The sequence below is a fragment of the Phycodurus eques genome, unplaced genomic scaffold, assembly GCF_024500275.1.
Source record: "Phycodurus eques isolate BA_2022a unplaced genomic scaffold, UOR_Pequ_1.1 contig_179, whole genome shotgun sequence".
Taxonomy (NCBI): domain Eukaryota; kingdom Metazoa; phylum Chordata; class Actinopteri; order Syngnathiformes; family Syngnathidae; genus Phycodurus; species Phycodurus eques.
In genome coordinates, this window is record NW_026904176.1 from 30,243 (window position 1) to 44,252 (window position 14,010).

The 14,010-nt window shown below is 43.8% G+C and overlaps 2 non-coding genes and 1 pseudogene across 2 annotated transcripts; 1 reads left to right on the forward strand and 2 right to left on the reverse strand.

Moving 5' to 3' along the window:
- Positions 1–1,549: 1,549 nt before the first annotated feature.
- On the reverse strand, positions 1,550–1,713 carry LOC133398450 (U1 spliceosomal RNA). Its single transcript, XR_009767823.1, has one exon. It is a non-coding gene; the product is annotated as a U1 spliceosomal RNA (small nuclear RNA).
- A 9,319-nt stretch (positions 1,714–11,032) lies between these two features.
- On the reverse strand, positions 11,033–11,211 carry LOC133398446 (U2 spliceosomal RNA; annotated as a pseudogene).
- A 1,505-nt stretch (positions 11,212–12,716) lies between these two features.
- Positions 12,717–12,907, forward strand: LOC133398443 (U2 spliceosomal RNA). Its single transcript, XR_009767819.1, has one exon. It is a non-coding gene; the product is annotated as a U2 spliceosomal RNA (small nuclear RNA).
- The last annotated feature ends 1,103 nt before the right edge of the window (positions 12,908–14,010 follow it).

Consider the following 14,010-nt stretch of genomic DNA (forward strand, 5'->3'; position numbering starts at 1 on the left):
TGTCGGCTTACTTCTCTAAAATGACAACGGCTATAACAAAATCGTTTATATTATCAAATTCACCATCACAAAGAAAATCATAGGCGTCGATCTAGATATATATTTTTTTAAAAGCACTGGACAGCACCCATGGGTTGATCCCTTGGAAGGGATTGAGAATAGATGAATTCTGCAGTGGAATTATTTCTAGAGGAAGTAACCACTGAGCTACACCAGTGCAGACCAGCAAAGGGAAAATTTTATTTTAATACAAAACTCTAGTTCCGTGACCCAAAATTGGGTTTGGACGTGAGACATTCGATCGCACACAAACGCACAGTGGTTACGTAATGGAAATCAGAATCAGAATCATCTTTATTTGCCAAGTATGTCCAAAAAAGGAAGGAAGGAAATTTGTCTCCAGTAATTGGAGCCGCTCTAGTATGACAACAGACAGTCAATTGACAGAGAATACTTTTGAGACATAAAGACATTAAGAAAAACAGTCACTGAGCAATAAAGAGTTAATAGTTATCTGGTAATGCTGGTAAATTTTTTATTTTTATTTATTTATTTATTTTATTTTTTTACAATTGTACAAAAATGCAGAGTCCTCTAGCACTTAGAATGACTAATATAATGCAATGACCATTGTGCAAAGGGTGCCGAGACTTCAAGGAGTCTTCAAAGACTCATTTAATTCATGTATGCAGGACCTAAGCCATTTAATGATTTATAGACCAGTAACAGAACTTTAAAATCTATTCTACAGCCGACTGGGAGCCAGTGTAAAGACTTTAGAATTGGAGTAATATGCTAATGCTAATATGATAATTATGAAGACGAGACACGCAAGCTCGCTGTAACAGCCCGGCTAACCAACATGCCTACTTCGTGGCCATATTGGGGAGGTTGACGTTCCCATTGTTTAGCTTTTTTTTCAATAATAATAATAATAACAATAATAATAACAGATTAAACCTATTGCGCTTTTCAAGACACTCAAAGACGCTTTACACTGATTAGATAACAATAACATTAAGGTGGGTAAACAGGAAGCACAGGTGCTGGTGTCAGCGATGCTGTCCACCACGGTGGATGCAGAAAAGTCACGCCGGGTGGCGAGAGCCGAGCTGGATGTCAGGGGACGCGGAAGGATGGTCGCGAGCTGAGCTCGATGCACGCAAGTTAACGAGTCGCAACCGAAGTAGGTGTTCGAGAGCTTTCTGAGAGAGTGATAGGCAGGTCATAATTTAGCCTTTTTGTTTTTGTAAATAAATAATCTCCCCGCCTTTCCGAGTTTACAATTCATGACAACAACAACGCATAGTCCTTCGGTGAATGTGTTGGGTGAATGTGAGCTTCGGGGATGGATCATTAACTGAATAAGAAAGCACTTGAATGACTATGTGAAAAAGAACTGAACGTGAACGAATGTTTTTGATGAACAGTTTTGAATGATTCAGTATCCTCAAACACTCATCACTATCGGTAACATAGTACCATGCTTAATTACCACACAACTACATATCTATTAAAAACACTGTCTTCTTTTTCATTAACCAATGATCAGGGGAGATCGCGAACGCAGTCCCCCACTACCAGAAATTATGCAGTCGAGATTCCCACATTTGGGAAATTCACAGGGGTCAGCACAACCGGAGTGCAATGGCTGCGACTCACCCTGAGTGAACCACCTTCTTGATCATGGTGTCTCCCGTGCCAGGTAAGTATGAGTTTTGAAGGGAATATTTAATACTTTATATTCTAATATGTAATTCTAACTAGTTTGGAAGAGAATGTGTATTGGAGTATAGGAGTATATTGCAGGAAGGCCCCCAGCGGGGGGTATGTGGCCCCCATCAGGGGGTATTTGGAGACAGATGGCAAAAGAAGAAAGGAACGGCGGGGAGCCACTATAAACATTGTATGCAGGAGATATCGACAGGCGACGTCTGGACCCAGATCAGATAGTCATCATTTGGCCAAACAACGATGACGTCAGATTACGGACCAATCAGACGACAGCGATTCCACACCGGCCTGTTTGAAACATTGTATAAGTCTGGGGTAGAGTCAGATAGTTTTGTTCTACTACTGTATCTGCTAAGGATAGGATAGGGTAGTTACGAACCCAGAGCTCTGCAAAATGTATAGACTCCTCTGTCAGGAATAAATTGGTTGCTTTTATACATTGTTGTGAACGACGTTCTTTCATGAAAAAGAACACGCTTGGAACCACGGAAATTAGGGGATTTTAAAACACAGGTTCCTTCAAATGGTGACCCCGACGTGATCCTGAAGGAACAATAGATAAAAAGACAGAGGAGCGGACAGGAATTCAGTTGGACTGCAAATCTCCCCGGTGCACCGAAATAAAAAAGGTGAGCGGAAGCCTGTTTGAGTATATCACGAATTCTGCGCATTGGAAACTACGAAATTTCGGAGACTTGTGGTACAGTTGTTTTGTTGTCTATAGTTAATAAGACGTTGTGTTGTTAAAATTGCATAATTAAAGTCAGGGTAACGGAGGACCTGACGTCAGGGTAACAAGGGACCTGACAGACCAGGATCAGAGAAAATCCTGGAAGTAGGGTAACAAGGTACCTACTTGTCCCGTCGTAGACTGACTTGAAATCGGACGCGGTTTCAAATTGTAACGTTTCGGTAGACGTTGGGGATTTTGGGACCCCCAAAAACCGATTTAGAATAAGATGAATGTGCCACCAAAACTCGGGGTTGTGAATTGGACAGTCGAGTGTCGAGGTAATGAATGTGATATGTGTCGAATTTGTGGATTGAAAGAAAAAGGCAGAAAAAGAAACAAACAGGATTAAGAAGTGTGTGGGCAAAGTGGAAAAGAAAAAGGAATGTAAGTTGTTTCACGTAACAGAGAGGTTATTCTGAAAGGAAAAAGATGAAGGAAAAGTAGGATGCTGCAGGGTGGAGAGAGAATTGAAGGTTGAATAAGAAAATAGAAGAGTGAAAAATTGAGAAGAAAAATTTGAGATTTGTCTGGTGTGCCCTGCCATGGCAGCTGTTACAGCTGTTCAGAAAAAAAAGAGCGACAAATTCCCCCGCTAAATACAATTTACGGACCTTTCCGAAAACAGCCCCAGTGACGTCACCGCATTCAAAGAGGTGGGTAAATATAAAAATTGTCTTTAAAAAATTTTGAGTTTTTACAGAAGCGGCTTCCCGGACTGGCTGCTGTTGGTGTAATTTGGATCCAGGGGCTGAAAAGGTTGACGGACGGCATGAGCCTGGCGTGTGGTGACATAGTGAGACTGATACGCGCCTGTTGCATTTCGGTTCACCAATCGGATGATATTTTGACACGGTCGGGTCTGAATAATGTCGAACCTGAAATTTTATTTGCCCCTTTTGCTCCTATAGTGTTTGCAGTCATCCGCGACATGTTCCCGTCCTCTTTCCCAACGGTGCCGAAGCTTCCGGACTACAAACCTCTCATGGATCCCAGTTCTCACTTCGAAAATTGTATAAGTATTTGGACAGATGAGACCGGGTAACATCCCTCCCGTTTAAGGGAGGCAAATGTTATTTATTGAATAGCTTTACTTGACACCTTGCCGGTTGAAGTTAGGACTGAACTTTTTAAAGACCCTGACCTCATGAAAGGGGGAGATAGCTTCTTTAACTGTCATATGTCACACCATTTGTAACTTTTTATCAACAGAAAACACAAATCATCAGATGAGGTAAAGGACATGCAGGAACAAGTTTTGAAGCTACAATTGGCCCAGCCCCGTAAAGTGGCCATAAAATAAATAAATAAATAAATAAAAATGGAAGCAGAGAAACAGATGTGGATGGCGCAGGGGTCAACGAGGAGACGAGGCGGGAGTCGTGACAGAGTACACCAACGGAGGCAGGGAAAGCCCTTGCCGACCTCCAACGGACCAAGCGTGCTTCAATTGAGGTCAGTAGGGACACTGGGATTGCCAATGTGCTGTTTACCCAATGATTCAACAACGGCCTCCAGTGGAACCTGGAGAGGCCACACCTCAAAGAGGAGGCTACAAAGCTTCACGAGGGAGAGTTGGGCGCGGCCCGGCATCAGCATCCGCAGCAGGCTCCACAGCAACAAGAGCCATCTCGCCAATACTACTGCGATGAGGACTGGTCCGAATGCCCAATGAGCCCGGAGCCAGGGGACGGAGGAAAGACAGAGCCTCTGAACCCCGCTAAGGGACGACAACCACCTGAATGAGCTGTGCAGGAGTGCCCATGAGTCTGCCGATTACGACACCATTAAAGACTGAAATTGGTGGACAGACACATGAACATCAGTTTGTCCTCATGAAAAAAGGGGCACCAGTGAACCTGATGGGCAGAGATCTGCTTTTCAAGACCAGGGCTACCATCCCTTGTAGCCCGGATGGACTGACGATACGGTTCCCCGATGGGACCATGATGAACTGTGGACAGAAGTTGTCCTCCGGAACAATGGAACATGATACAACATGAACTTCCGGAAGCAACTGCTGACATATATTGGGCCCGACTAAAACCTGAAACAAAGGAGGGAGGCGGAGTTTACTCGGCCTTCCTGCGGTGGAAGCCCTGGATCGACTCTCTTGCCCCCTATCGTCCTCCAAGTGACCCTCTCCATCTCACACTGTTTTATGATAAAAATGACGATTTGGTTTATAGGGAAGCTTTTGAGTCGATACAGGAAGAAAATTGGAGGCTCAATAGTACAGGAATTTACATAGGGAAACAAGGTGTGGTGGCTGCGTCCACCTTGGCACCAGAGCAGAGTGAGTGGTTTATGATAAACATCACATCACTTGCACTAGCATTAGGTCATAAAGCCAGAGAACTGGGACCCATGGTGAGAAAATGCCATTTGGCAAACGATTGGCAACAAGATCAAATACCCAATGTGTTGTACTCTCCGAGTACTGAATGTTTTTGTATTCAAGGTACCATGGTGGACGGAGGGGTGTTGCAGCATGTGACTTTAGCGCGATTCCATGGCAGAGAACTCTCGGACCATGAGGATGCCGCACAGCTGTTGAGCTCGCTGCCGGACTCACTGTGGTCCGAGGGGTCTGTGTACATCCGTGACTCCGGTAACATTCGAGGTAAACCCGACTGCTTTTGTTAACGTGCCGTAGTATCCTTATATCACTGAAACCCAAATTCTGAAATCCCAACGCTTTGGTCCATAAATGATGTTATGAAACCCTCCGCTCAAGCTGCAGAACTGCTGGCCAGGTGCAGGGCACTAGAGTTATCTGAAGGTGAGTGTGTTACGATTTATTCTGATTCGGTGTATGTGGTAGGATGTTTGTTTGTTGATCTGGCTGCATGGAGGCGACAGGGTTTTGTCACGACCACTGGTGACCCAGTGGCCCACGCAGAGCTGATTCAATGACTGAGTGAGGCTATTGATAGGCCGGTGGAGGTGGCTGTGGTCAAGTGTCCAGGACAGGCGAAAGCGGGCACTCTGGTAGCCCGGGGGAATGGCGCAGCGGATGCGGCGGCGAAAGAAATAGCAGGCTATCGAAAGGATGATGAAGGAGGAGGCGCCAAAAGAAGACAAGCGTAAGTGGCAAGAGACAGGTGCTGAGTATGATAACAAAGGAGAACCTAGGAGACTGATGTTACCTACAGGAAAGTTATATGTCAATGCTGAACAAGCTGCGCTTTTGGTGGCACCCTGATCTGTGTAAGGTAAAATATTTTTGTGGTTCTTTTGTGATATATGTCAAGATTTCAGTGTTTGCCCTACAACGAAGAGGGAATTGACACACTGAGATGGGCCGAGGCCCGAATTTATGTGGTGGTAATGGACCGAACCGACAATGGTGGTCCCAGTCCAAAGCATAAGGTACTTATTAATAATTGTCGTCACTTTTTCTGGATGGCCCAAAGTCTATCCTTGTGCAAAAGAAAACGTGCCGTCTGTCGACAAAGCGCTGGTTAACCATTATATTTCGACGTATGAGTTTCCACTACTCATCAGATCAGACAAGTGATTCTACTTGTCCCAAACATGTCCTGCGCAGGCCTCTATTGTAAAAAAAAAAAATGTGGACTAAGTGTGAATGTTATAAATATTCGGTGCGATACGTTTTATAAATTGTGTACACAAAATAAAGTAAACCTTCGAACTTTGATGAATGAAATTATATGACTATATATGTAAAAGTTACAAAGCGCTTCAAAGGGTACCCATTATATTTATTAACTAAATAAATAAGGCATACATATTGTATGTATAAATAGGTATGCATATGATATTCTGGAAGATAAATTAAATAATAGATAAATTTAGGCGTGTACCCGGCGGATGGGATCAAGCCAGAGTCGCATCGTGACTTTCTATTTCCGGGTCAGCAGAGCGGACCAGAGCGGCTCTGCATGCCTGGGATAAAAGCCTGAAAACAGTACGGGAGGTTTATGGTGTAAGAAAACGCTTCGGAGTTTGAATAAATGACGTCCAAGTTGCTATCTGAGCTGGTGAATGGGATTTGATATATTGCTTAGAGAGTGGCGGCACGGTGTACGACTGGTTAGAGCGTCAGCCTCACAGTTCTGAGGACTGGGGTTCAATCAGCGGCCCCGCCTGTGTGGAGTTTGCATGTTCTCTCAGTGGCTTTTCGCCGGTTTCCTCCCACATCCCAATAACATGCATGGTAGATTAATTGGAGACTCTAAATTGCACGTCAGTGTGAATGTGAGTGCGAATGGTTGTTTGTCTGTATGTGCCCCTATGTGCCCTATTGACTAGCAACCAGTTCAGGGCGTACCCCGCCTCCTGCCCGATGACAGCTGGGATAGGCTCCAGCACGCCCGCGACCCTAGTGAGGAGAAGCAGCTCAGAAAATGGATGAGTGCTTAAAAGAGCACTTGAAGTGAGGGTGCACCAAATGGTTTATGACAGGACACAGGCGTCCTCAGCTGGGGGATGGGGGCAGCTTTATGACAGGCGTGTGTGAGTTTTACGGGTTTATGGTATTGCAAAGGCCAGGGAGATTTACAATAGGATCGTTTAATTAATGATATGGACAGAAGCCTGGTCTGTAGTGGTTTAGGTGTTATGGTTCAACCAATAAGTGTGCTGTGTTCAGTTTTGTCTGTGTGGTGTATGTGAGAGGACATTCACTCCTGGGTCCAGGTTAATGTTATTGTCTGTGAAGTCTCGCTTGTCGTGTCATGTTAATTGTTTATGTTTTGTGTTTCGTGTTTGTGTCATCTTAATTAAAAGCAGAAATGGAGCACTACTGAGCTGGCTGACAGGAGTAGTGAAGGATGTGATCACGTGAAAGAGACTATAGACCTCTAGTTACCAAAGGACCGGGTGACTGACGAGAGAATGCGGTCTACAGACTGTTGAATGACTGATTTGTTGAAATAACATTATTTTACAGGACGCCCAGGAGGATGGAGCTTGATAGTGTTATTGTTGTATTGCAGGATGTTGGTGTGCTGACTTAACGCTGATTTTATGTGATTCTTGGTTGAATGACATTTACACTTTTGTGAGACAAATTAACAATTGGTTGGGGGATAATATCAATGTTGGGTGACAATCGCCGACTTGTCCCTTCTCTGGAGTATGTATACAGGAATTAGGTAGTCAATTGGCATGGGTATCTTTTGCAGAGTCGTGATTAATTTATATAAGGATTTGTTTGCAGGTCTGGTCAGGGGCCTCTCCGACGGAAGGAGACGACCTGCTGGTTTGTCTATGGGGTTGTGTGTGGATACTGTGTTTTGGTGTTAAATTAGTCATTTAACATAGGGGGAAATATGTACATCCTGTATGTCTGGTCAAAGAAGTCATCATGACTCTGGTGATCTCCCTGATTATAGTTACAGGAATCTATTTTGGAATGCCTTCAATACAAGGAGAACGAGTAACAAAGAGGGCCGTGAAGCCAACAGGGGTCCTAGAATTACACATTGGGGGAAAAGACGGTATACCAATTTGAATTGTGTAAGGTGGTAAATTGCGCACGCTGGGGCGACCCGGCGGGATACGATATTTACTTGTGCGCTTTGAGTACAGGACATGCGGGAGCTGGCCGGTATCCGGTGAACCATAGGTTCAAAGCGAACCAGTAGGTAGATTTGTGTTACAGTTGCAAGCAGGTGATTATCCACTCGAAACCGGGATACTGGGAGCCGACGAAGAATAGAAATTGGCGATGGAAGGACAGGATCAAATTGAAAAGAGGTAGTATGCACTCGGTTACCCCGGGGGACAGACATCCCGTACTGTTGACCTTGGGTATAGATGTCTCAGGGGCTGATCCCCTAGGACAGATTATTATTAATTGGCTACGTCCGACACAAAGTTCATCTTGTCCGATAATGAGAAAATTTGCGAAAGTACCAGAATAAAAAAAAAAAAAATGCAGATCCAGTGGTTTTTCGAACCTCCAAAGTGACGGGATATGACCTGAATAATGAAATAATATAGGTTATTTTTGGCTTAAGGAAATTACTGTGGAAGGTAGGGACGCAGTCAAAATCTATCAAAAGGACTGTCTTGTTTGTGCTACGATTAATAACCTCAATTGGATTGCATCGTTCAAAATAAGAGTAAGATAACTTTGGGCCCAAATAACAAACTTTCCCGATCAATGGGCCACCTAGATCCACAGTTTTGTAATTTCACGCTTTTCATTGAATATTATGATGCGGCCCGATTAAGTAAGATGAGGTCTGATTTGTGGTGGATGTGTGGAGATGGTTTGTTGTGGGACTTCCTGTCCGGGGAATGGACAGGCACTTGTGCATTGGTCTCTATGATAGCTCCCACAGTGATTAAGCCCCTCTCTGAGCAGGAACTCACTCAAATGGTGGATTTCACATGGGAGCGTGACTGGTGGGGCAGCTTGAACCGTTTCCGCCGTATGGTCAGTGGCTTCAATGTGGGCGGAAATGCTTGGGAAGAAGGTGAAGACCCCACCTACCTGGATGCCATTGGAATTCCCAGAGGTGTCCCGGATGAGTATAAAGCTTGCTGCCAAATTTCCGCAGGACTTGAGAGTATTTTTATATGGGTAACTCCGAATAAGAATGTTGATTTCATAAATTACCACCATTACCAAATTCAAAGATTGGTGAATTTCACCTCCCAACTAGCGGAGGGCATCCATGAGCAACTATCAGCTACATCTCTCATGGCATTCCAAAATAGGTTGTTCCTGGATAGTATGTTAGCGGAAGAAGGGGGTGCCTGCTCTCGAATTAAAGGACATTGCTGTACAATTATCCCCAATAACACGGCGCCGAACGGAAAGATCACCAGAGCCATGAAAGGTTTGCAAGCCATGTCTGTTAAACTTAAATCAATGTCTGGAGTGGAGGACAACCCATTCTACAGCCTTCTTAACAGAATGTTTGGTAAATGGAGAGGTCTCATACTGACGTTGGCAACAACAACCATAATTGTCATGGCTCTGCTTGCTATTTGTGGATGTTGTATTATCCCTTGTCTCAGGAACCTGGTTCTCAGAATTGTCCTCAAGACCTTTGTGGGTAAGGACCCCTACGGCCAATATCAGCTGCTGTCCCTGCACGAGAACAGGGTGGCCATGGAATCGCTCGCTCCATTGAACGATACCGGTATAAGCTCTCTTTAAATTGTTTAGTTTTGATGTGCTAAGAATAGAATAATGAGCATTGTAGTGAAATAGTTAGTAGGTATTAGTAGTAGTAGTTAGTAGTAGGTATATCTTCTGATTATCAGAAGATCAACTTGGGGGATTGAAGGGAATATAGAATACTTTATATTCTAACATGTAATTCTAACTAGTTTGGAAGAGAATGTGTATTGGAGTATAGGAGTATATTGCAGGAAGGCCCCCAGCGGGGGGTATGTGGCCCCCATCAGGGGGTATTTGGAGACAGATGGCAAAAGAAGAAAGGAACGGCGGGGAGCCACTATAAACATTGTATGCAGGAGATATCGACAGGCGACGTCTGGACCCAGATCAGATAGTCATCATTTGGCCAAACAACGATGACGTCAGATTACTGACCAATCAGACGACAGCGATTCCACACCGGCCTGTTTGAAACATTGTATAAGTCTGGGGTAGAGTCCAATAGTTTTGTTCTACTACTGCATCTACTAAGGATAGGATAGGGTAGTTACGAACCCAGAGCTCTGCAAAATGTATAGACTCCTCTGTCAGGAATAAATTGGTTGCTTTTATACATTGTTGTGAACGACGTTCTTTCACAAAAACGAACACGCTTGAAACCACGGAAATTAGGGAATTTCAAAACACAGATTCCTTCAGTTTGCCTCGGCGCGAGCACGCAAGTCAATCACGCGCACGCTATGTCAAGCGACGGTGTCGTCATGAGCATGTGAACAACCATACACATAAGGGGCAAGCCGGAACATACGCTAGATGAAACGCTACTGTGTGCTAATACATGAAGAAATATGCTTCTTATTTGAGAATTTCAGTTTAAATTGAGACAGTAAATGGATACCCATAATGCACAGCGGCATCAAGACATGATAAAATAACTTGAAAGTGGGGTCATTCACACCCAGAAACATATAAACCACCCATTCGGGGTACAACCTGAACTGGTTGCCAGCCAATCGCAGGGCACAGACAAACAAACAACCATTCACACTCACATTCACATCTACGGGCAATTTAGAGTCGTCAATTAACCGAGCATGCATGTTTTTTGGGATGTGGGAGGAAACCGGAGTGCCCGGAGAAAACCCACGCAGGCACGGGGAGAACATGCAAACTCCACACAGGCTCAGAACTGTGAGGCAGATGCTCTAACCAGTCGTCCACCGTGCCGCCGACACACATACAAGTGGATGTTTTTTTTACGCAGGTGAAGAAAAGCCTTCTACAGCGGTTCTCAACTGTTGTCACCCGCATGTTCCTAATGTTGCAAAGTCGCGACCTACTCGTACATGTACAGTATATTATATTTGTAAATGCCCTTTCAGATGGGTTTGCTGTTCCGCCAAAGTCATATTGCATGCCAAGACGTCCACCAGCCAGATTGGGCTGCTCTTTTAGGAACGGTGAACAGGCTGTTCACCGTTCCTGGAGGTACTGCAATACCAGGTCGATGCGTGGAGTGGACGGAGCAAGCCCCTATTCCATCTCCCAGTTCCAAAAATCAATTTAATATATGGTCCCCAGATAGGGGACGTATCAGATATTAAACTGATAAGAACAGATCACTTTCTTTTCCCTTTTGAGCAATTTTATTGTTACTGCCAACAGAATATTACATCAGCTCTTTAAGTAGGGAGCACAGTTTTATCTTTCACCTCAATTAAACATTGAAATGAGGGCAAAATAAATTACAGAAGCCATAGAAAAGTTGTTTAAAATTCTACACTGTAATAATTATCCATCCATTCATCCATTTTCTGAGCCACTTCTCCTCACTCGGGTCGCGGGAATGCTGGAGCCTATCCCAGCTATCGTCGGGCAGGAGGCGGGGTTCACCTTGAACTGGTTGCCAGCCAATCGCAGCGCAATTTATAACTTATTTCTGAATAATTGGTAAAGTCTTCAGTGCTCTCTGACATTATGTCCACTTGCACATTTTAATATGAATTCATTAACAATGAATAATCACAAAAAATACATCTTTTTAGCGTTTTACAATGAAGTCATTGTCCAATAGCAACACTTATTTAGCCTTTACGTAAGAACGCTGAGATCTCCCAGGTGACCTGAGCATCACTTTGGAATACGAGCGGTCAAGTGAGGTAAGCTGAACAAATTAGATGACAAAATTAATCAACAACTGAAACAAAATGTTAACACAGACTCCTCTAAGTTGTCAATCTCCTTCGAGTGACCAGTCATAAGATTTTAAGGAAGCAAAATTGGATATGTCACTTCACATCAATAGGTCAAGCTAATTGCGAAACACGGGGCCTACTCGTGACCATACATTTCCTTAAGATTATTATACTATACTACATACTATATATGACAACCAAACTAAATTTGTTTACGAATATGGATTTTCTTTTTCTATTGTTGTGTGTTGTCAAGTAATAATGGCTGATTATAGTTAAGTACTTCACAAGTGGTTGGTTTTGCGTTCACTCTGTCGTTTTTTTGGATTAATTCTTGGGCAGGGCATGCTTACTGTTTTGGGGTATACGTTGAAATGTTGAATGGAAAATATTCAAGGATTTTGACGTTTCTGGTATGTTTTTATTCAATTATTAAGGCTAACAACATGAGGAACAGCAACATTGTTTAACTAAATTAGTGGGAGGGGCGTAATTCGCCTCCTCTGCGACGATGGCGCTAGAGTCCTACTGTCAGTTCCCAAAGCAGGAAACTGGAAGTATTGGAGCGAGGCAGAGCCATTGATTTCAAAATGAGTGTTCATTTCAAAATGTTGAGCAAACAGCTATTCAGCTCGTGGCCACAACATTATACCAACAACCGATTTTTATTCCAAATTACTCATTATTTTCTTCGGTCTTAATACACGGCAAAAGGATATGCGTTAATGTCCGCATTCTATTGGAATGACGTGGACCACGTGACCAAGGAACACGAGCATCTGACAACATTCTTTCAATATAAACGTTGAAAAACGACACAGTTGACATTAATTTCATAATTGTTGTTTGGCGTGTCCATATGTGACTCATCTGTGATTATCATGTTGATATGTGCCACTATAACTTTGGCTTGTAGGCTGGAGAATGAGGTCGTCTTTTCTGGCATTATGCTGGCATTGCTTCTCGGCCTTTTGGCTAAGATCAAGTGTAGTATCGGTTCTTATCAGTTTAATATCTGATACGTCCCCTATTTGGGGACCATATATTAAATAGATTTTTGGAACTGGGAGATGGAATAGGGGCTTGCTCTGTCCACTCCACGTATCGACTTGGTATTGCAGTACCTCCAGGAACGGTGCACCCCACAAGATTGTCCAAATAATCATAAACTCAGCCGAACACACCAATCAATCAGATGATATGAAATGTGTCACGTTCCCACAATGGAGTGCGATAAAACAGTTGACAATCTTGATAAAGAACGGCAACACAGAGCATCTATACACGTTTACATTTTTTTGCGTGACAGGATGAGAATATTGGAGTGTAAGTGAGGGGCTACCCAAGAAATTCACATCGTTCTCAGTCATTTGTCGAAGATGCCTGAGGAATGGAGGAAAAGTGTGCTGGTGGACATTTTTAAGAACAAATGTGTTGTGCAGAGCTCTGGGAACTATAGAGGAATAAAGTTGATGAGCCACACAATGAAGTTATGGGAAAGAGTAGTGGAGGCTAGACTCAGGACAGAAGTGAGTATTTGCGGGCAACAGTATGATTTCATGCCTAGAAAGAGTACCACAGATGCATTATTTGCCTTGAGGATGTTGATGGAAAAGTACACAGAAGGTCAGAACGAGCTATATTGTGTCTTTGTGGATCTAGAGAAAGCCTATGACAGAGAACCCAGAGAAGAACTGTGGTACTGCATGCGGAAGTCTGGAGTGGCAGAGAAGTATGTTAGAAGAATACAAGACATGTACGAGGGAAGCAGAACAGCGGTGAGGTGTGCTGTAGGTGTGAAAGACGAATTTTATGTGGAGGTGGGACTGCATCAGGGATCAGCCCTGAGCCCCTTCCTGTTTGCAGTGGTGATGGACAGGCTGACAGTTGAGGTTAGACTAGAATCCCCGTGGACCATGATGTTTGCAGATGACATTGTGATCTGCAGTGAAACCAGGGAGCAGGTGAAGGAACATTTAGAAAGATGGAGGCATGCACTGGAAAGCAGAGGAATGAAGATTAGCCGAAGTAAGACAAAATATATGTGCAAGAATGAGAGGGGTGGTGGGGGAAGAGTGAGGCTACAGGGATAAGAGATAGCAAGGGTGGAGGACTTGAAATACTTGGGGTCAACCGTCCAGAGCAATGGTGAGTGTGGTCAGGAAGTGAAGAAACGGGTCCAAGCAGGTTGGAACATGTGGTTGGAAGGTGTCAGGTGTGTTATGTGACAGAAGAGTCTCTGCTTGGAT